At 43.5% G+C, this 24496-nt stretch overlaps 1 protein-coding gene across 2 annotated transcripts in view; it reads right to left on the bottom strand.

The window, feature by feature from the left end:
• Positions 1–24496, bottom strand: part of G2E3 (G2/M-phase specific E3 ubiquitin protein ligase) — a 245406-nt gene that overhangs the window by 212933 nt on the left and 7977 nt on the right. Inside the window, exon 2 of one of the 2 annotated variants that reach the window (XM_069209055.1) lies at positions 23911–23987. The exons of the other annotated variant lie outside the window; for it this stretch is intronic. The gene's annotated coding sequence lies outside the window, so the exon portion shown is untranslated. The remainder of the gene's footprint in view (positions 1–23910; positions 23988–24496) is intronic. 2 annotated transcript variants of the gene reach the window in all.

Below are 24496 nucleotides of genomic sequence, written 5' to 3'. Positions count from 1 at the left end.
AGAACGGACTGTTAATAACCTCAAGCCTTGTTGGGTCACTTAGAAACCTTGGGGGTTTATTCAAATTTTAAAATACATTAAAGAAACCAAAAATATATGATAAGGAATGCATACTGAAAATTATATATCTATCTATATCTATCTATTGAGAGAGAGCAGGAAGATCTTCTGGCCTACCCCCAAAATCACATCCTTTTATAACAAAATTCACCATAGAAGGTGATGGAAATCGCACAGTCAGCATAAAGTGGACAACAGATAATACAGCCAGGGGTATGGAATTTAATAAACTATCTACTTCTCCATGGAACATGTTGCTTCATAAATCTACTTGTTCTGTAACAAAATTCACTTTGGTGGCATGTAGTGTGGCAACAAATTTTAGCAGCAATCTTATCACATCTCTGCTAATAACCTCTGATTATGCCGGGGGTCACATACTATAGTAGGGTTTGAATATGTAGAAATTCACTTATTTTTCCACCTTTCCACAGATGTGCGTACAAAGGCTAGAGGTAGCAGTAAGCAATAGTTCCAGTGCTGGAATGCCTTTTTAGGTTTGTGCACACCTACTAACTTGCATGTTTTAGGGGTGTCCACCAGCTCCTCTCTAATCTTTTGCCATACCGAGAAAGCCTGAAAATTTGACATGGGAATAAGTAAAATTTCTTCGAGAGTTGGGGAAAAAAAGTGGTTTGAGGGAAAGTGAACTTGTAAACATTCGTACAGATAATTCTGCTTGAGCAAATCTACACATACATATTTGCTCTTGCTAAAACGTAGTTCAAATATTTTATAGTAGTAACATTTCCTTACCCCCATATCTCCAGCTGCTGTATGTAGATCTGCTGAAAAGTGCCCAAATAAGCCATGCAATAAGTCTATTATCAGACCTTATGAGATTGCTGACAATTTGTTGCTGCACTACATGGCACTAAAGGGACAAGTGGATTATTATTATTTTGTTGGTACAGGACAAGTAGATTTATGAAACAACTTGTCCCAAGGCCAAGTACCTATTTTATACAATTCCACGCCCCTGTCAGGGGTGTGGAATTCAAATAGCCTAACGCCCAGGACATATTGTTTGCGGTCAAGGACAACAAGTTTTGATTTTTATTTTGTCCTTAGGACAAGTATGCCCAAAGCCCTGAAGCACAAATCCTGTGGCTGCCAGTTTACAGTACCACATTACAGAGATGGTAATTGTCAGCAGTCGAGGTAATGTGTCCGTATGCTTATGTTGTTCAAGCATCTATTTATAGTTCATTAATGCAAAGCCTTTAATATTAGCGTGAGCGCTCTAGATACATATTGTAAGCTCAGACTGCACTACTGCCATTGGTTCCAGAAAAATAAATATTTTTTTTTTAAAAAAAAGGTCTACATGTTTGCAAACTAACTAGGAGGGGTCATGTAATGCTTCCAGAATGCTTTCTGATTAGATGCAAATATTTGCAGAAGCTTGAAAGCAAGAGTGAGGATTCTTTGCTTTAAAAATAAAATGTTCGTAAAAAAAAAAAAAATGCAGCTAACAAAACAATGTTTGGCTAAACTACTGTGAAATTTTAGGTACTTTCTTTGAAGCATCATTCAGTAAAATGACTTGATGCAGGCTAGTATTTAAAAAAATCATAAGGGTAAATTAGTTTCAACAAGATTATGGCAAACATGAAAATAAACAAGCATTGGCAAAGTCAATAGGTCTGACATAGGCGGTCAGTCTTTTGGTTTTGGCAATGCAGGTCTTATTTTGACATAACTTTCTTGAAACTTTATTGTTGTGGGATCTGAGGGCCTTCATCATTGTAACAAACCTTGTCAAAACGCAAAAATATTTTTTGGTCTCAAAAATCATCCATTAGCACTGAACAAAACTACTTTGTGTGCTGATATGCTGCTTGAGAAAGAGCAAATTGCTATCACTCACAGTGAAGGCAGCCAATAGATGGCTAAAGATAGAATTGTAATAAAAAACATAAAGGTCTTGATTAAAGCCAGACCTAATTAGGAGACCAATTGATGAAGTCAAATGTGCACCCATAGTATACGCCTTTGCATTAGTGCAGCTTTACATATTTCATGAATTCACAAGAACTTACAGAAGTAGACCAGAAAAATCATACTTCGATATTAATTGTGAACTGTATTTTAGCACCAGCAAAGATGCATGTGTAGATTTGCCAATTTGAAAATGTTGTGCTTACAAGCTCACTTTCCCTCCAACCACTATGGAGACGTAGATATTTTATTTAATTCCACACCCCTGCAAACGTATATGAAAATAAATTGTATTGCATATAAAACTTAGACTAATAATTACTTTATCAACTTGGAACTTGTCAAACCATCATAGTGCCGATTAACAAACATTTCTATATTGCCTATGTCATAAGAACACACTGTCTCCTATGTGAAATGCAGATCCTGAAATATACCAGTTATCCAAACAAGGCAACAATGACATCGCAAATCACCCCAGGTCATAAAATACAGCAGAAACAGTAAGGGCAGAAACACCATAGAGAAATGCAGAACAATGTTTCACCATCCCCTCATCCAACACATATTGCAATCAACAGTCTCACCATGAGACTCAGAGCTACTGCGCACCTATGTCATATGAGTTAAGAAAATAAATAAGACAACAGAAATCCACAATGTAGGGAGCTGCCACCACTGCACACCTATGGTAAATACGGTGGCAAATTCAACACCGGCAAGACCGGGACCTCCATCGCGGATCCCTTCCTGATCTGCCAACTGGTTCATGTGTGCCCCCTAAAGAGACGCCCAAACATGGGGAGGTCCCCACAACTACGTCGGCGGAGAGAACTCTCCCCAGGGGGGGGAAATATTGAAAAGGCTGCTGGGGCCACTACAGGCTTCCTCGGTCCTCCCTGCCGTGTGGCAACGCCACCCTGCAGCCTCTCTCCACACAGACTGGAGGGTTAAAGGGGAAGGGGAGGAGCACGCACACAGCTCCTGCTATCAGACATCTCCGCTCAAGGAGACTGGCTGTCCGCGAACGTGAGGGACAGCTCACAACAGCTTGCTGTCTGCCATTAGACTACCTCCGTCCCAGTACGGGCAAAGACGGCCTCCCAGGCCCTGATCAGTCTACTTTGGTCGCTGCAGTGAGAGCCGAAACACAGATGAGCAGAGCGCAACCTCACTCCAGGCTCTCGCAACAGGAGTGCCTGCCTGCTTGTGCACCGCAGCCACCAGGGAGTGCCACACTTCCCGAAACACTGCCGGCAGTCACTGCTGCACTCCTCCCCAGCCCTCCTTGGGAGGGGGGGGGGGGGGGGGGGGGAGGGGGTGTACAGCACGGCACGCATGAATGCAGCTCAGAACAGGGGCACACAGCCGCCCTCCTGCTACCGGCCCTCCTGGACTGAGGACAGTGCGATACGTGTAAGTGCAGCTGAAAACAGGGACCTGCAGCCACAGGGAGGGCAGGGGTGCTAGGCACACGTTCCTTGCAGGCTGACAGCAGTGCTCACCATGCGCTCCAGTGACAGAAGAGTATAGTGGTCTCCAAGCACTATGACGGCAGGGGCAGCATGTGTATCAGGAGGAAATCCTATGCAGCACATCAGGGTCCCTGGGGTGAAGTGTCAGTCCTTGTGACCAGCAGGCCGCAGGTCGGCACAACTGGTCAGTCCGATTGGCCTTTCCTCCTAGCATAACAGCTCCTTCCAGAATCTGGTTTCAAGTCCACATAGTGTCTAAAAACATGGGGCTACATCCCCTGTACTTATACTCAAAATGTCGGATCTAGGGGGCACTTCAAAAGATCAGAAGTGCACAACACCCCCTTCCAACCCCAAAATACCTCCAAGTGATGCCTGGAGCCAATCAAGCCCTTTGTGTGAGAGCAGAAAAACAGCCTACACAAATGTAAGTGTGCACCGCCTCCCACTCTTCCAGCCCAGGAAGACCACTCAGTATGCAGATGTGAACCTTTTACACCTCCACCCTCTCTGTGTAATGGTTGTCTGGAAGTATGCACAAAGCCCAGCTGTCACTCTACCCCAGACGTGGATTGGAGTCCAGCTGCAAAGCACAAGAGTTATAAGCACAGAGAAATGCCCACTTTCTAAAGGAGGCATTTCCACATTAGTAATAATAAAAACCCATCTACACCAATGAGCAGGATTTCTCATTACTATTCCACACTGCTCCTCATAGATCAGAAATTACACTTAAGTACCTTTAAGGGAATCTGCAATGCAAACCTATGAGAGGAGCCACACTCACAGCAGTGAGAAACCAAATATGCTGTTGTCACTACCAGGACATGCCACACAATGAAGGCACATGTCCTACCTTTTACCTAACAAAGCACCCTACCCATAGGGCTACCCAGGGCCTACTTTAGGGAGGACCTATAGGTAGTAAAAGTGGAGTGCCAGGTTTGGCAAGTAACTTTTGATGCCAAGGCATTGGGCAGTAAACTGTGCACATATGCCTTGTAGTGGCAGGCCTGAGACAAGCTTGAAAGGCTACGTCTGTGGTGGGCGCAAGCTGTGCTGCAAGCCCACTAGTAGCATTTAATTTAGAGGCCCTGGGTATATGGGATACCACTGTACAAGGGGCTTACAGGTAAATTAAATGTGCCAAATATGTGTAAGCCAATCAAACCAAGTTTAAAGGAGAGAGTGTATGCACTTTAGCACTGATCAGCAGTGATGAAGTGTCCGGAGTCCTAAAGCCAATAAAAGAGTCAGAACAACAAGAGAAGGAAGGCAAAAAGTTTGAGAATGATCCTGTAAAAAGGGCCAGGTCCAACGTGGCTGAAATGACTTTGCTGGTGCAGCCTTTGCCCCAAGTGTGCTCAATGGATCTGTTTTGTGGCTATCTCCTTTCCCAAAAGTATGTTCTTGCAGACTACCCTGCTGGAAGTGAGCCCCTGCCTCGAGACTGTGCCCGAGTAACAGCGATTGTCGAGCCAGTGATCAGAAGCTTGCAGACTGGACCTAACAGTCACTGCACTAAAGCGCCTAAAAGCAACTCAGCTGTCATCACGGAATGGAACATAAGTGAACTGCATACATGGCTCGACCAGGGAGGCCTAAGTGCTGTACCAACAGCTAAGCCAATCCCTGCCCAGACAAAGGCCACCAACTGGAGACCGCTGTGCAGCCTGCTTGAAAGGAGTGAACCAGCCGCACATGTTGCTGGGCGTCTCTCTGACCACAGGAGATCAGGCCTGAGGTGCAAGGCCCACCACGGACTCTGCTAGTGCCTAACAGACCGGAGGGGTGGGGCAGTAGAAAGCCCTGCACCGATACCTACACTGGGTTATGTTAGAGTAAATGACAGCGAAGGGGACATTCTAGCTAGGAGGGAACAGTCCTGCCCCAGAAAAACTCGAGTGCCAGACACTTTGTGTGATACTAAGCTTCACTGTGTAAGAAGAAGTGTTTTAATGCAAAGACAAGCACTGGGCTGGACAATCACGTCATTACACTGTTGGATGGCTGAGTGGTGGGCCTGTTGTGTACCCACGCTAACTTCCCTGAGAAGCCCGTGGCTGCTCGCCATCGCCACCACAGTGAAGTGGCTGTACTTGGCAGAGTTTGCAGCTCCATAGCAAGATGGATCCTGGGACGGTCAACAACCCCCGCCCCCTGTCCATCCGGCTGGGGTCAGTCAGACGAACAGAGTCCGACAGACATCAACTGCTGCCGCAGAAGAGTGGCTAGTTTACCCCACCAATGACAAGATTACACTGAGGCATGTTAATTTGAGCTCTTTAAACCTACAACTATCGTGTAACAGAAAAACCGAGTTATAGAACGACAGAGTCCGCAAGGTAACGGGAGGAAAGCAGAAAGCGCTATTGAAGCAGGGCTGCAGGCCTGCTAGATTATTTAGGAGCTTAATAAACGGGTAGACATCACCTATAGCACTGCAGAGTTGAAACAGAAGAAAAATAGTAATTGACGCTGGCTCGTTGGGAGGGACCTCGAAATACATTATTTTATCTGACCAAGGTGCAGGTATTTTAAACGCACTTAAAATGTCAACTGACATCTCCCTCAGACCAGCATCCCTCCATCCCTGGTCCAAACCAGTTTCCAATCGGTCCCTCCTCCCCAGGGCAGCTCGTTTTTACCGCAGCGGCGATGGCAGAGTGGCTCACTCTACTTGCGGTGTTTAAAAGGCCCTCATTGCTCTTCTCGCCATGCAGGACGCCTGCCCTCCCACCCCGGTGTTTCCGGAACAGGCCTGGCCTTGCCCCCTCCTCCCTCTGCACTACCAAGCTCCTGCATTTATGGTGGGGGTGGGAGGCACAGCGCCGGCTGCACCTCATCCAAAAGCAGTTTCTACCCCCAGAGCGCGCCGAGAAGCCCAAACTACCTCAAGATGTGTTGCCCAGAGCAGGAATCATGTGACCACCCTGGAAAGAGTAACAGGCCGCAGCTACAGCCCTCTGTACACAGGAAGCCCACCCCCGCCTGCCAGGCCCCTTTGTATACCAAGAGGGGCCTCAAATTCAGCCAGAGACGGGGTCCTGTTCATCCCAGCCAAAGGCAGGCCAAGTACAAACAATACACGCAAAGTAAACACAAGTCTTCACTGGCATGGGGATGTGGCAGGCCTGCCACCGAGGATAGTACAAGACGGCAGAACACACCTCCCACCACCCCCACACCAGGCCATCGCTGGCTTACACCACACCTCCCTCGAAAGAGCGCTAGTTTATATCGCAGGGCTTCTAGACTCCAAATCAACTTCCCCAGACACCCACTACATCACCAGCTACACCTCAACCGAGAAACCAGCCAGACACAATCAAGTTATGACCTGAATACACTGCGGGGGGCTGCACCGCCAAATACCCCCAGCCCACACTGCAGGGGGCTGCACCGCCAAGCACCCCCAAGCCCACACTGCAGGGGGCTGCACCGCCAAGCACCCCCAAGCCCACACTGCAGGGGGCTGCACCGCTCGGTACCGCCAGCCCACACTGCGGGGGCTGCACCGCTCGGTACCGCCAGCCCACACTGCGGGGGCTGCACCGCTCAGTACCGCCAGCCCACACTGCGGGGGCTGCACCGCTCAGTACCGCCAGCCCACACTGCGGGGGCTGCACCGCTCAGTACCGCCAGCCTGCAAGAGCGGGACTGTATCCCACGAATTGTAGCTTGCCACTTTGCCCGCAGAGGGGGCCGCAACAAGTTAGTGCTGCTCCCTTGCCAGATAAGTGGGGATGTTTGCCGCACAAGGACTCCATAGGTTGTAGAGCAGTGGTTCCCAACCTTTTGACTTTTGTGGACCCCCACTTTATCATTACTGGAACCCGGGTATCCACACAATCATAATTGGAATCTGGGTCTACGGCACTTATGCTAAGAGCACACAAAGTTATTCAATACAAAACAGACTATGTAAACATGCTTATTAACATCAAACCCATTAGAAAGTTCAGCACAAGACAAGTGGGTGGATACATTTACAGACCAACGCTTAAGAGTTGGTGTATTAGTTTCCTTTTCATAGCGCAGACTCGCACTTCCGCTCATGTAGATCTGGTGGCTATCACTGTTGTAGTTACAACATTCAAAGGGATGTAGACTTACACCTCAGGAGGATTCACAATTATAGGCGTTTACATCCATTATTAGACCCTCATATAGAGGTAGCCCCCTTCCCAATCGCCAGGGATGTATTTATGGTGCAGGGATGCATAAATGCCCCAAGAGTACAATACCAAAGAAAATTAGGCCCAGTCTATGTAGAAGGCATACTTAACCCTCTTTAACTAGGTAATTTCGTCCTTCTGTGAACATGAGAGAAATTCACTACAACCAACTAGTTACCCACCTGTGACTACAATTCAGTATTTTCTCCAGCGTGCACATCACACCTAGTTTTCAGTGAGGGCACATAGCTATCCCACCTCCATAAGAGGATGCATGCAAATGGGGGAATAATCAACATTCCAGATGCAGAGCAATAGTCCACATCCTGCCAACGCAAGGGAAAAAATACCAGTTTTAGCATGGTTCCCTGCTGCAGTTAGTACTCTCCGAATAAGGGCACGGATTACTCTGACCCTACTACGGATTATGTCTAGAAGAAATAGCCAATTACACCAGCTGCAACAAACAAGGATCCGAGTAGATTCTAGTTCTTATCAATTATAGCTCAATATACTTTAATTACCGTGCAAATTAAAAAGTTTGATAACTAACTTTGGTATCATTTGTGAGGTCGTGAAAATGGTTTGTGGAGATACATTTGGGTTATTTGGTAAACCAAGACAAGCTTGCTCCATTTCAGTTAGGATTTATACCAGACCATGTCAGACAGAGCCCACTAGGAGCTGTGATTTATAGATTCAATTATCCAAGCCCTCCAAGATTCCTGTACAGGGTTTTTCACAGTTCCATATTATTCCTTAGACATAGCAGTCATCCTTGCAACACCAGAAGACCGTTTAAACAACATAGGTTATCAGAACCCCCTTCAACTTATGGCACCACCAAATTAGGATCACCCTTCAATGGCTAATGATCCCACGTTCAAAAAAAAAAAAAAATTAGGCTGAGCACCATTTCTACACAAACATCCAAGCTCTGTTCAGAGTGTGACTTTATGCCCAATCTAGTGGAGTGCCTAGGTGACCACATGATGTATGAGGCACAGCCGGTCCCAGTTCAAAACAGCCTTTAATACATGATGCCAAGGCAGATAGGTCTCTGCTCCAGAAGAGTACATTAAGTCAAGTTGGAAAGCCTTTCACCTTCTCGTCATCAATATACAAAGGCAAATCACAATCCTCAGTTTCTTGGATTGTCAGGGAGCCACTGGTGGCAGGATCATGTATTTACATAATTATACTTCTCCCCATGTTCGGCTTAGAATGATGTAATATCCCTTATTTGAGGGGGTAACACAACATGATCACTTCTCTGTGGCCTCAGCAGCTCTTCACTGGTTACCAGTGAGCATTTTAACGTTTCTTCTTCAACCTGCAAGTGTCCTCACCAACTGCGCTAGACCACCAGCAAAAAGACAAATGACCTTTGGAAATCATCAAGTGGCATTCCTCCACCCCTCCCCCTCACTACTCCACTCCCACTCCCCCCCCCCCCCCCCCTTAAAGACTGATATCTACAGGCCTTTGTTTGTCAGTATAAGGACCACATTTCTGGTGTTCTTTGACAATACAGCTATATCATCTTTGGCGGTCTTACTTTTAGAAGAAGCTCAAAGCTCAACTGTGATCAGGTGAATTCAACTCAAGAGGGAAAAGGTGAAAACACCTAGAATCAAATGAATATGGACAAGGCATTACAGAATTGCTTAGTTTAACTACAAATCATTCTAGGAAAGCCATGCCTGAGGTATAGTATCCCTTTCTTCAAGACAAACTCTTGAGTCTATAATTTATAGGAGCTTTATCCAGGTTTCAATTACATAAAAGAGCGGCATTTAATTAGGACTAAAGCAAATAATGTCAAGGTAGCCTACGTGGCTCCGATATTTCTTTATGCTACCAAAACATTGTTTCCACTACAGGGTTTATTTTTTTACCCCCCCCACAAATCCCTCTCCGCTATTTTCAACTGGGTCCTTCACAGGATTGCCTAGCTTCAGTTTTCATATCACAGATCGAAGATGCTCTTTGACCACCAAACTTCAAACTGCACCTTTAAAGAGCAAAAATCTCACAACCAACTTTAGTAGCACTGCTTGAATTAATAATTTCCTTAAACCAGACTTACAAGGGACAAACTGCCCTTTCTTTCCTCAGCCTAAGACCCGATTTCAATTTAAAGGCCTTGATAAGTGTCCCCAAACTTGATCAGTGCCCTTTACACTTCAGCCTAAACATTATCACTGGCTTCCACCAACTCCTGACAACGATATTCATGTGCTGCTGTTACTTGATAAATGTACACCAATTGCAGCAGTTAGTCTGCATCAATGTTTTCTAAATTGAACTAAGGAATTATGATTGGTGAGATTTCAGTCTCCCCTAAAATATCGAGATCTAATGCAAACTAACTACACTCAACAGCAAGTCCCAGATTAAAGTTAAGGTTTGAGAGGAGCTGTTGGAAGCAGCAAAGGGGAGATACCCTAGGTTGTTCTGGCACTTGGCCCCATACAATGGCCGCTAAGATTATGTTTTCCCTGAATGCCACATTCTGAGGCAGTCTGGGTGGACCACTTCACGAGCCTCTATGCAGAGCTACCCTCCAAAACACCACAAACCAGCCTTGATACCCAGCCCTCTAGAAGGGCCGAAATGGAGGAGGCAGTGTCCTTTACCAACGAAGAATCCTACAATGCAATGAATGAGCAGAAAGTGGGGAAAATACTCCTGGCATTGACGGGATCCCTTCAAACTTGTTCTGTGCTGAACCACTGATATAGGCTCCCTATATTTTTATCATGACTAATGTAATCACGGCGGTGGCACCTATCCCTAACTCACAGAGAAGGGCTGAAGTAATATCAATTTACACAAAGGGTTCAGGGCAAGAACCTCGTAATTGTCGCACCATATTAAAAATGTACAGTAAACAACTTCTAGTAAGACTTCGGGATTGGATACAATAAGGCCCCATCTCACCTTCAAGCTGGCTTCATTCCCAAAACAAGCACTGTGGACCAGGTTGTAGGAAGCTGGCACTGTGTGTGGTGAGCACATATGGTGTTATCACCTTATACCAAGTCCAGGTATCCCCTATTAGTGAGGTGTAGCCAGCGTCTAGGAAGCCAGGGCTCTCTAGAGGTAGCTGTGGATGAACAGCCAAGACTTGTCCAGGAGACATGCAAATTTTAAGCATTTTATAGTCACACAGCACTTACACACATGGAAGATAAAAGGTACTTTATTGTGGTAACATATTAAAATATTGTAAAGGCAAAACTCTACTAGCAGGTGAGTAAACACATACACATTAATAATCCGGAATGGGCAATAGAAAACAGTGAAATAACAGAAAATAGAGTCCCGGGGGGAGACCAAACCATATATTGAGTAAATGGAATGCAAATGGTAGACACCGCCCCCCCCCCCCCCACCACCGAGGGAAGTGGAATTTGTAGAGGGGAGCTGGAGGAATTAGGAACCCCAAAAGGTAAGTACCAGAGTGCCCTCACCAGTGACCAGGAGAGAAGAGGTAAGTACCTGGTTTTTCTCCAAAACCATAGGTAAACTTTGTAAAAAGGACAGTGCAAGACACAAGTAAGACAGGAAGAAAACAGAAGATGGACCCTGACAGAGGACCTGCAAATGAAGGGGACCAAGTCCAGTTCCCATTGGAATGTCTGGGTGGGGCAGGAGCCACTACCCACCCTTCTGTAGATGCAGGACCAGATCTATGGTGAAGACCAGGAGTCTGCTATGCAGCACAGGAGCAGGAGAAGGGTTCCAGAAGCAATTCAGTCAATGTCCCATGTTGGAAGAAGAGTTGCAGTCAGTCAGTGGTGTGGAAAAACCACCAACAAGCCTGGGCAAAGGCAAGAGTCGCAGAGCTGCTGGGGGCCAGGAAGGTCCAGGGGGCTCAACCCAAGGAGGGGTGTCCCAGGCAACCCTCGGCAGTGAGGAAAGCCAGAAGTCAAGGATGCAGCCCTTTCACAGGCAGCAGGCACTGGAGTCGCAGTAAGGGCCACTAAGCACAACTGGACAGGAGTCCCAAGTCGCTAGAGCAGCAGGTAGGTGTGTCCTTGGCAGGGGAGAGTGCTGAAGACCAGGACTACACGAATCCTGAAGATCCTGTAGAAGAGCCAACAAGCCCTGATAGCTGCAATAGTCGCAGTGCACAGGGGTACTGTCCTGCAAGGAGAGGCAAATACTCACCACTTCCCAAGTTGGACAGCTGGTAGAGGGGACCACTCCAGACCACCACCTGTGTTGCAGGATTGAGTATCCACATGGCCAGTCGTCAATGCAGTTGGTGCCTGCAGTTGCAAGGGAGTGACTCCTTCACTCCAAGGGAGATTCCTTCTTTCTTCTAGTGCAGGCTGAAGACGTGCTGCCCTCAGAGGATGTGCAGCTGGGGAAATGTTGAAGTTGCTGAAAGGAACCACAGAAACAATGTTGCGGGGCAAAGTCGCTGCTGGAGCTGCAGACTGTGGGTTCCTTTGAAGTCCAGTTGCGGTTCCAGTGGCCAGAAGTCAAAGTAAACATTGCAGAGGAGTCCTGATGGAATCTTGCACGTCAAATCTGAGGACCCACCCAAGAGGCAGACCCTAAATAGCCCTAAAAGGGTGATTGGGCACTTAGCAGGGTGACCATCTATCAGGAAGGGGTTGTGACGTCAACTACCTGACCTGGCCACTTGGATGCTCCCAGAGGCCTCTGCCCACCTTGGATTCAAAATGGCAGAACCAAGTGGCCACCTGGAGGAGCTCTGGACACCACCCCCGGGGTGGTGATGGACAGGGGAGTTACTCCCCTTTCCATTGTCCAGTTTCACACCAGAGCAGGGACCGACTGGGTGTCCTTGGATTGGTGCAAACCGGTTTATGCAAGGAGGGCACCAAATGTGCCCTTCAAAGCATACCAGTGGCTTGGTCAGTCCACACCCCCTCCCCAGCCATATAACACCTATTTCCAAAGGGAGAGGGTGTTGCCTACCTCTCCCAAAGGAAATCCTTTGTTCTGCCATCCTGGGCTGGAGCTGGTCAAGCAGCAGGAGAGCAGAAACCTGTCTGTAGCATGGCAGCAACGCGGCTGCGCAGGAAAACCCTGCAGACTGGTAGGAGCAAAGCTAGGCTTCCTCTAAGGAGCCCCCATAGTGCATGGAATCATACAACCAATACTGGCAACAGTATTGGGGTATGATTTCAACATGTTTGATACCAAACCAGCCCAGGTTTGGATTTACCATTATGTAGCTGGACAGAGGTAGTGAGTGACCTGTGTCCAGTACACGCATTAAATTGCATCCTCACACTTACGAAGTCCAGGAGCTGGAGTTCATAGGGGCACCTCTGCTCATGCAGGGGTGCCCTCACACACAGATACCTGCACCATGCCCTCTGGGGTAGGAGTGCCTGCCATAGGGGTGACTTATAGGGACCTGAAGTGAAAGGGTGCATCCACCTTTTCATGCAGGCATGCAGAGACATTTTACATGGGCCCTTCATGGGTAGCATTATACATGCTGCAGCCCATGGGGATCCCCTGGTGCCCCAATGCACTGGGTGCCTAGGTACCATATACTAGAGACTTATATGGGGGCACCAGTATGACAATTCTGGGGTGTGCAAAGTCAGTAACAACCAAATTTAGAGGGGGAGAGCACAGTCACTGGGGTCCCACCAAACAGTCAAAACACACTGACAGCAGGCAAAACGTGGGGGTAACCATGTCAAAAAGAGGGTACTTTCCTACACAGGTCTTTTGGTTTATGACCTTAAAATGAAAAGTTGTTGATCTGGAGGTGCTTAGTCGCCTTTGATGATCTTCACACAGCATTTGACCTTGTACCATGGGCACCGCTTTGGGAAGCCCTCACGAAAATCGGGTTCTCAGGGCTACTGATGTTGATCTGGAATTTGTACATTGATAATTTTGCCAGAGTTAGATGTGGCCCAAGGATGGAAACCACAGAAAACTTTCCAATAGGGCGTGGCGTTCAGTAAGGGTGCGTCCTTGCTCTAACCCTGTTTTTTTTAATATTCATAAACAAAAGTATACCCTTTTTAATGAATTGTCTGAATGATGCTCCCAAAATTGCCGGCTCCAAAATACCATGTCTGCTGTTTGCAGATGACACTTCTTTTATCTGAAACTGCTGTGGGTATTAATGTCCTTTTGGGGAAGTTCAACAAATTTTGAAAAGACCAGGGCCTTGAAATAAACAAGTCTAAAACAAAATACATGATATTCACATATAAGAAAGATAAAGGGAATGTGGCTCTAGACTGAGCCAAATTGGATAGGGTGACAAAATTTGACTGTCTAGGGGTGAGGTCGTCAAGCTCTGATTGGTCAGTGCAGATAGAAAAAATAAAAAGCTCCCCGTCTCTTAAGCACAAAGCCGGGTCAATTGTTAGGATGGAAGAGGCTTTATTTGCAAATCTATCTCACCGCCACTGGAAATGTATAGGCACCAAGCATGTAGTGTTGCTCTTTATGGTTCAGATGTGGGGATACTGCAATCTTGATGTGTTAGATGAAGGAAAATTCCTTCTTAAGATCTCTACTTATGTTACGTTACACAAAGGTATGCCACTACTTAACTTAAGGCTGGACCTAAATGTTAGGCAAATCTCAGACACAGCCCATCTTAACCTATTTTATTTTTGGGCAAGGAAATGGACATCCGAGCAACTTGCGCCATACTCGCCACCAGGCCCTTAGGATCCCGTGGATAGCCCATGTTAAAAACATAGCTTGTTAAGCTAGGATTGCGCAAATGTTGGCTTTAACAAACATCAAAGACCAGCAGCTCCTGCGGTCTCATTAAAGACCATTAATGGAATTCTCTAAAATTTCTGCTGCTCCCTCAGGCAGTCTAACAGACCAGTACTTGTCTTTTAAATTTGGTCATTATTTTGAAGATTATATGGACCTTGTGAATATGCCATTGACTACGTCTCTATTAAATTTAGACTGGGGATTTTATCAACTGGTTCTTTTACCTCCTCTTGGAGGAGTAATGTTAACTCCTCCAATCTTTGCCTGATGGGATGTCAGCCAGTGGAGAATGACAAGCACCTATAGTTCTGTGGGCATAAACCAGACAGCATGCCCACTGCTTTATCCTCCGTGCCACCTCCTTGGGCTTGACCATAGGATATGCTGGGGAGACACTAGGAGCTGTGTTTATTCGTTTGCCAGCTAGATTCTTTATGGCATCCCAGAAAAAGAGGTAACAATACCCTAATGCACCATGCACTTTAACTAGGTTTATAGATCCCTTTAAGTGATTTTTAAGTTACTCTGATACATTGTACATGAAGAGCTGCTAGATAGCAGGGGCTTGTCAAAAGGCCCTATTAAGTTTCTTGTTCTTTGGAACCAGATCTTTCTCCTACTGCAGTCTCCCGAAATGAAATATTTATACTTTGCTATGTTTTTATACCCATGTTCTTATGTGTACTTTTAAGGTTTTTATAACCAAAATAAGGATAAATTATGATTAATTACACTCAACTACTCCAAAGAAACAGCAAAAAAACTACATGACTTGCTGCTCCGATGTCCTCTTCTACACTGATTTAAGAGGCAAAGGGTCATATTCGTCATACAGCGGTCACTGGCAGCAAACTATTTCCATAATAACTATCTGACTCAAATAACTTTAAATGCCCACTGCAGTGCGACTGAGTAGTATTAAACCATCAGCCTAAAACAGAACAGAGCTGATTCTCTCCCAGATTAGGCAGAAGGGTTTTCCCCAAGGTGCGCTACCCAAACAGAAAAATTACCACTTCTATCCAACTGGACCACTGCACAAGTCCTTTATAGTCATCTAAGGAAGATAAGGTTTCCAGCTTGGCAAGGGCAACCAATTATCAAATTAGGCGCAAACCTCCAAGAACGCATATTCAGGCAGCACCACCCACTGACTACGTTTTTTTTGCTGTCACGGTCTGGACCACTGTATTGTGCAGCATAGATAAACCTGAGCCAGTGTTTCGGTGAGATGGACTGTGGTGTTTACCATTTCTTAAAAACGCACCAATATAAATATTTTTATGTAAAGCCATTTCCCTCCATGCAAGATATCCTACTCATCAGATATTCAAACAGTAGTTTTTACTGCAGTAGATGGATGAAGGTTACACATCTGAAGAAAACCAGCAATCCACAGAAATTCCAGGCCACGCAGTCTACAGCTAGAGTTCTACCCCCTTAGGGTTACATTAAACACACTGTAAGGAATAGTCCTCAGGGCACAAAGTAGGCCCAAATCACCCAAGGAGCATTTGTGATCCGTCTTTTGCTTTGAAAACAGCTTAGTGGAACTCCAAGTCCCTGCGATTCGGGGCATACATGATTAGCCTGTTCTCCCTGCATGCATAAACACACCACCACTGCTGAGCTACATAGTCGCATCACTTTCATAAACAGTAAACACTAGAAACACAGCACACGTCTACATTACTACCTAACAAGGCCATACACCACCAGACAGCCCCAAGCAACCTCCTACAATCAAAGAAGACTGTTACTTTTGACTCAATTGACTTTCCCCCCCAAAATCTGAGAGGATAGAATAGGAAAAAGAAGAAAAATAAATAAATAAAAAATGGTAAACTGTATCTGGACGGAACATCCATAATCGTGCACTGAAGTTCGAAAACTGCACTCATTTGCTGACCCCATAATTTCACAAAAGTTAGAAAAGCACTGTCACAATACACCATCCCAACCCCCTCGAACCGGAGAAAGACAGAAGGAAAGAAGGAAAAAAAAAAACAAAAAAAAAAAAAACACACAACATTGAAAATGGGGAACAACAACAACAAAAATATCAAACACCACACAATCTCTATAAACACCTCGCCTCAAAAACACAGCAACAAGCTATTAGTTTCAGTAAACTAGACCTGCCATACAAACAAATTCCATCGATCCTGTTACTCTTGCCTCCAAAAATAGTAAATTCTGTGCAGTCACCATTTTTAGGTCGAGCGTGCAAGTGCTCTAGCCTGTTGTAATCAATCTGTGGGCTTTTAACCACACCCACAGCACGCCCATCACTATCACTCATTCATAGGCTTGCCTTTAAAAAATCCAATGATCACAAAGGTAATTGCTTTTCGTTTGTCCCTCTTTGGGGCGGTTTTGTTACCGCCTTGGACACCGACCCTTTTACATGGATAATTGCATTTTTGCCAATACGTTTGACTGCAAGCTAACTTTTTTCCTTTTGTGTCCCTCCTTCACTCTCATGGCAGCCGTGGTGCTTTGAATCTGCTCGCCTATGTCAACTGTTTTACTTTTCCATTTTCAATTTACCTGGCAAGAAAAACCCAGTTAGGAATTTACAATGCTAATAGCTCTAACTCGAGCAAATGCAAGACCCACTGTATGGAAAATGTTTGTTTATCCTCTCACCAAGATATTGGATGCCTATCATGTAAATAGTTGTATAACTGAAGGGGGGAGATGACTGTAAGCAAAAATCCTCATACATTTGCCCAGATATTGTTATTTCCCCACTTCAAAGATGTGCCATAATTACTGTTAATTTGTTAGCCAATGCCAGGCCCAGAACCATGTCTGTTTGCCACTGATTGATTTGTGATCACAAGATTCCTGAAACCAAGCCGGCCCCAACACCAGAAACGTGAACCTTTGCAGGTCCACGGCAAGTTACGTTTCAGCATTCATTCACATATGTTGCCTTACAGTTGGGATATCTGTGGGGTGTAGAAGGCCCCAGAACGGTAATATCCCTGGGTGCTGAAGAACAGCCTATAAATCCAATAGTTATATTGCTTTTCCAAGCCATTTTTAGCACTTTTTTGATCCACCCGACACAAGCTTAATTGTTAACATTAAAACAAGGCAAGCTAGAAGTAATGGCTTAAATGGAAACATCTGCGTGCAGGAATATGGACTGGTACGGCGCAAACAGGCACAACGCAAAGGTTGGCTGTATAGAGGTTGGAGTGGGAGGGTGGTCAGGAAATAGCCCACCTGCAATATTATCCAGGATCAAAAATGGGTGGGCGGTGTAAAGGTGCAAGGATTTTTTCTAAAAGGCCTTGAATTTCAAAACATATTGCATTTCACTAGCAGAACATTAATACATACCATAAGGAGTTGGTATTTGGAAAGGACTCCGTAAACACGTCCCTACCAAATACAGATTCCTTATTGTTTGCACAACATATTTAACACTTCGAAAACCTTTTTCTGAATTGTTAATTGGGTTGAGTACATCCCAAAAAGTGTTTTATCAGTTGCAAACTTAGATTTATCAAATCTGAGGGCTTGCAACAGTTACAATTTGAGGCCCAAAGCACTTAGAGACAGGACAGTGCACATAAGCCTTTTGAAGTAGTGCAAAAATTATTTGCTCTTTATTCTAAGCCTCATCCATATCCCAAACTCAAGAATTCTGCAAAACTGCCTGCCTTTATTGAAAAATACAGAACAAAATAAATCTGCTATTAACATTAAACACAGACACACGCTCCACACAGACCAATACTAACAAGTTCAACTTAATGACAGTGACCACAGTGGGCTCCAACCTCCTCTAGAGCCTCAGACCTGCACTTCAACCGCGGGGACTATATTCCATGGACCAAAGTATATGAAAAAGTAATGTATGGAATCCTTGAATTAATCTTGGACACTAGTAATTAATCATGCGGCATCCTAGTTCACTGTCATTTTATGCACCAAGCCACCTTGTGTTTGGACCCTGCCATGTGCAACTTAGCCTCTGCACTGTCCCAATAGAACAGTTCAGCCGAACTACCAGAGAAGGCAGAGGTGTGGACTTTTATCAATTATCTATGTGCGCGCAGGGCAGGATTCTTTACAGACTTGTCCTGTTTTAAAAAAAAAAAAAAAAAAAAAACACGTCCCTTTATTGCCAAGCATTGAGGTGGCAAATTATAGCACATCTCACTGAAAAAAGCCTTTCTGATTATACTAGTGTAAGAGGGTAACTTATATAAATCAATTTTAACATGAAATGTTTATGAACTAATGTGTAATAATATTGCATAGAAAATGTATTAATATGTTTTGCTAAAACGTGCACTTGGAATGTGCCCACGGGGAGTGGCCGCCAATATATACGGGGACTAATGAAACTGACTAATAATTATAAAATGTTATATTAAGAGATGATTTTGAACTAATAATAATAGGTTTTGCTAATAAATCATTAGGCCTTAGTTAGCATGAGTCGAGGACTAGCTGCCCGGTTTCATATTATATGTGCTTTTCTAACGTGCAGTGTGCTGACTTGCTGAAGGACATGAACTCTTGTTTTCTTCCAACAAGGAGATGAATACAACTGTAGTAGATCCGTTCTCATGAAATTAGACTTGCCTGTAGAAACATTTTAGCTGAATGCAACAGTGTAGATCACAGGCAGGTACAAGGTCGCCTGAACCGGTACAGACAATGGAGCCACTGACTGAAGATGTGCAAAGGACCACAAGAGTATGCAATCATACCGGACATTCTACCCGCTGAAGACGTCAATCATAAGGACCAATAAACTACGTGAGAACTGTTATGGGGTGACAAATTTGATGAAGTAATCGGAACTCTATTGGAGGGAGATAGTGGGGTGCAACCCCTTGTCCAACCAAATTTTAGGGGACTGCACAACAAAAAAGGGATAAAAACCCTTGACACAAGGAAATGAGTTAGTTAGGGAGATGCTGATGAGATTTGCTATGATCCAGACACTTTGTCACTCTGCATAGAGACTTTGCTGTTTGGTTCTTAAAACCATTCTTGCCTTATATTGCCCGATTATACTTTACCTCCTTATGAGGGAAGTGCCCCCTTTTTACCAGATTGCTAAATTTCTGATGGCGAACCAACCGATGTCCTGAAGACGAAGACTGAACCCGAGTGCTGACCCAATACGAAGCGTAACTATATGACAATGATATTGTAATTGTCTGTTTGCTTTTCCTTTCTAGGTACCAACTGCTTCTTTTGACAGAGACCTTAGTTAGATGTTTTCCAAATCAGTGTTACTAAATTGTTTTGCATGAAGCCCAACATGCCAATGCTAATTCGAGGTTAGGAGAGGGATTCACTAAACGTACGCAAATAGACAAATGACTGAATCTATGCTTTGTTGAATAAACGTAATGATAATACTCTGCTAATGATAACCTATGTTTACGCCGTGTTATGTTCTAATATTCGTGATTCTTGCTTTGATGAAATCTTATCAGAGTTGCCATATTGTTACTATGCTAATGTGTTTCTTGGTTTTGAGATTAAGAAACTTACTAGTGGACGCGTTAGCACTAGGACTCATAGCAGGGTTTGTGTTCTAGCAATGCCCTGATTTTTCCATCATTCCGCGAATCCATGAGCAAGAGCTGGAAACAGTGAGAAGATGAAACTCCAGGATAGGAAAATCCTTTAGAATCTGCACATCTACAAAATTGCCTGTTTTAATGTTTACCACTTCTTTAATCTCTTCAAATAAGGAGACGTTGGAAATTTACTCCTAACATGGGCAGAAGTAACACTTTTTCCAGGGTGGGGAAAAAAGGGATTGTAAAAAAAAAAAAAAAAAGTGATGAATAAACTAGCATGAATATTTATCTGCTCATGTAAAGATGCAATTCACGAAGAAGGGGGGGTTTCCAGGCTTACTTCTGTAAAATACGTATGAGTTCATGAACGTTGTACATCTGCAATAATTCAACAACATAACAACTTTTGTGATGTTTGTTAACAATATGGCCCTTAATTATGCTGATAGATATCTTCACAGTGAGCGACAGCATTCAGCTCTTTCACAAGGAGCAAACTGGCACAAAGTCTTCCTTCAGTTCCAGGGAATACTACGGCAGTGTGTGAATTTTGAGACCCAAGAAAAAAAAAAACACACACCCCTTTCCTCACCTTGCAATCTTTAAGCACATCTTAATACATAAGCAGACTAACGTATCACAACGAGGGTGATACAATGATTTGTTTTAAAGGCAAGCCAGTGCTGCTCTCTGCAACATTTGGTTTATGCAATTGTTCAACCGCCTTCTAAACAGTATCACGTATGACAGCCGAAACTAAAGCAGAGTAATTGTAAATACTTCAGCCATCTAACACAAAAAGATGAAAGCTGGTCGTTTTTCGTTTTAAATTGGTGGCACATTTCCAAGCAGAATATTGTAGCAATGAAACCCCAAAAAGGAGATTAGCTGTGAAATACCAGGAAACACAAACCAGAAAGTAGAGTCACCCAACAAATATTAAAAAAAATATATATATATCAGAATTACAATCTTATTGGTTCCACTAGGCGGAGACACATCAACTCAAGCGGCTTTATCCAGATGGCCCCTTGAGTGCATCAACTGGTGCACATATATATGAAACCCAAACCTGTGCCCCATAATTCAGTAACTGAAATTACTTCTGGATTCATAGGCTCATTCCCAAAGTTTGTAGAAAACCTCATCATAGTGGTATGACAAGAAGAATTGTAGTCTATCATCCACTACTGCTTGCCTTCTGGACTGGTGGTTCTTAATCTGTGGTCTGGGGACTCCAGGGGTTCTGTGAAGCCTACACATGTGGTCCCTGGCTGCTTATTAGCAGATTAATAAAGTGTATATAAAGAAGCACAATTGAGAATTTTAAAACATTCTCAAAATGTGAAGGAAATTGAAGGCTAAAAATTAAGTTAGGATCCTCGCGTTCATTCATGGGAGCAGTGCAAGGGTATCAAACAGAATACAGCAGTGAATCCCAACCTGTGGTCCATGGAGGTCTGCAAAGCCTACTCAAGTAGTCCGTGTTTACTTAGAAATTTTAATATTAACCGATTAATAAAAAGAGTATAAAAATAAAGACCCTAAATGTACAATTTCAAAGTTTAAAATGTTCTGTAAATGAAAAAAACACAAAAAAAAACTGAAAACTAAAAATCAAGTTAGTACCCTCAGACTGACTTGAGAGCAGAGCAGGTGCATCGAATAGAATGGGCGACAAGTATCTCAATTGAATTCAGAAATGCTCCAACCCTATTAAAATTTACAATTTTAATTTGTTATATTTGATTGTGAATTAAATAATTGTTTATCATTTGCATATTTGTTTGATGAATGCTTGTTAAGTGGTTCCCCAGCTTCCAGTAACACCTCAGTGTGGGTCCCCGATTCCAATAATAATTCAGTGAGGGCCCTCGGTTTCCAGTAATGATTAAGAAGCACTGCTACATAATTCAGACAATGGGTGTCAGTAATTGAATTTAGACAAGCTCCAATATTCTCATGAAAATTACAAATTAGTCATTTTTGTATCTGTTTGTTAATCAAAAATAATATGTAATCATTTGTGTATTTTTATGATAAATGCTGGTTTTATTTTCTGTGTATTGTTTTGGAATTAAAGTCACTGAAAAGCTTGGACTGGGGCTTCCTGCTTCCAGTTATGACGGGGGGGCAGGAGGGGTGTTCCCCAGATCGCAAAAATGATTCAGTGAGGCGGTCCCTAAGTTCTAGTAATGATTAAGTGGGGGTCCACAGAAGTCAAAAAGTTAAGAACCACTGTTCTACACTACAATCCCTGATGTTGCCCTAGATTATATACTTTCCTGCATTTCTTCCTTTATACTCTACGTTGACCTCCAACATGGTCATTTGCTCCACTATAAACAAGTGGAATTTTTGCAGATTGGGGTTAATGCAATAAAATGTATGCACACCGATTAGGAGACGAGCAGTGGAGTTAGGAATAAGACATAGCTGCCACCTGGCAAGTCGTCAGAGAAAATTTATGTACTCCAAATGAGGTTACAAAGACAGTTGTGGCAGCAATTCTTTGATACAAAAAGCACAGGAAAAGTTCTACATTAAGGAAATCATTAAGAGGAAGAGATCCATCGTCAACAAATAAACATCTTAACAGCTACAACAAGCAGCTTACACTGCAAAACAGCCCAATATTGTGCAACTAGATAAGGATTTTTTTTTTATTTATTTTTTTATAGTGAGGGCAGTAATGTCCAGAGCGCTTGTATTTATATAACCGTTTTGCATGCACAGTCAAGGTTCCTTACAGAACTATCAAAAATATAAATCAGGAAATATTGACAGCCAAAATAAAGTGCAGCCGGCATATCAAATTCCCCTTCAGAAATTGATGAGTTGAACGCAGATTCAACAAAAATAGTTATTCGCCTAGTACCCTTAAGATGCCCAAATAGAAAGTTCAAAAATTACTTCTCACTTTAATGCCTAAAATTGGTTCCAAGCCAACAGCTAAGGCATCATTACCATCACTTAGCTTACCTCTCTCCCCTTTTCCCTTGAGAATTGTACCAATACGGTTGATGCAGAATGTGTCAATATACAAAAGGCTAAGCAACATTTTAAATTGAATGGGTCAGAGAAACAAATTGGTTAATTATAATTTGTGCTAGCCTCTTACAACACATCCAATGAGCTACAATTTCATTATCAGAAGAATCTAAAACCGAACAATCCTAATTACCGATTATTTCGGCTCCCTACATATTCTAAATCAGTTGAACATAGGGATATTAGTGGATATAGAGTGATATCCTGTAAATAAACAAGAGGGGAACAAATCTGAAGCTTAGCATGAAAGAAGGAAGGTGGGTTATATCACAGGCAGCAGCAGCCCAGAGAATAAATCCTTTGAGGGATTAAGGATCCACGATTTCACAACCAAAATGAGAATTTCACAGGTGAAAAAACAAAATTTCACTATAACTAACTTCTTGATCAATATTGCCCGAGAATTTAGTCAATCTCTAAATGCATTTTAGTCAACTATACAGGTATGACAACTCATGTTATTTAAATATAGTGCTGTGATCCCCATCTTTATCAGGTTTGTGAAGAAAAAGGGGATTTTCAGGCTTCTTCCGAACAGGAAAGACTAATGACTGAAAGACAGTAACATTTTAAAACAACCTCCACAGATAACTTTGGATAACTTATTATGTACCCAAGACATATAATTCCCACATATCCATGTCATCTTTGTAAGTCAGCACTGCATTTAAATCCACTTTTATTGAGACTCAATTTTGGGTTCAAACTTTAGAATACATTAGCAGCGGAACTGGCAGCTATTTAAGTCAGGTCAGTAATGACCACCTTCAGTACCAATTTATGCTTTTCTTGAGCAAACATATACATTACATACATTCAAGCTTTGAAAAGCATGTCAAGCAAAAAAACATTAGGTGGTCAATCTGAATTATAATAAATCATGTTTTTAAGTTAACTTACCATCACAAGGTCAGCAATAAGGTTTCGGGGAAGAATGGGGACATTTAGATGTTTGCAGCTCTACTGGTACAACAGCACTAAAAAAAAAAACGAATTACGAACTGTGGTTTGGAAATATGAAGATTGCTCTGGTTCAAAATAAAGTAACTCAGGGGATGCTCAGTGACACTCACATGCAGGCCTCAGGAAATCTACTCACCAGCTTGCTATGGCGAATCAGATTTTATGAGGCTGAGCTATTTTCAGGGCCTACTGGCCATCCTGGCAAGAGTGGGCAAGCTGGCAAAGAAAGGGTGGTCTGTTCATTTAGAAAGTGACTGAGCAATAAAGATGCTTGTTTTCATCTTGTCGCATTTGCTGTGTGTTAAAGGGTAAAATCAAACGTCAGCTCATTTTATCCCGGAGTCTGGCATTTACTTTTCAGTCTCTGACTGCAGAGTTAGAGGATTTTGTAAAGTGGACTGTGAATAATCATGCTGAGCACACAACATTTAAATAGCTTGTATATTAACTATACAAGTAGTTAAAAATATTCCAGTAGTTTGGAAAGCACTTTTTGTAAATCTGAAGTGAGATGGAAAATGTT

This window comes from Pleurodeles waltl, chromosome 9 (assembly GCF_031143425.1).
Source record: "Pleurodeles waltl isolate 20211129_DDA chromosome 9, aPleWal1.hap1.20221129, whole genome shotgun sequence".
NCBI lineage: Eukaryota > Metazoa > Chordata > Amphibia > Caudata > Salamandridae > Pleurodeles > Pleurodeles waltl.
Note: the sequence above shows the minus strand (reverse complement) of the source record. Positions and strands in the feature narration are given on the sequence as shown.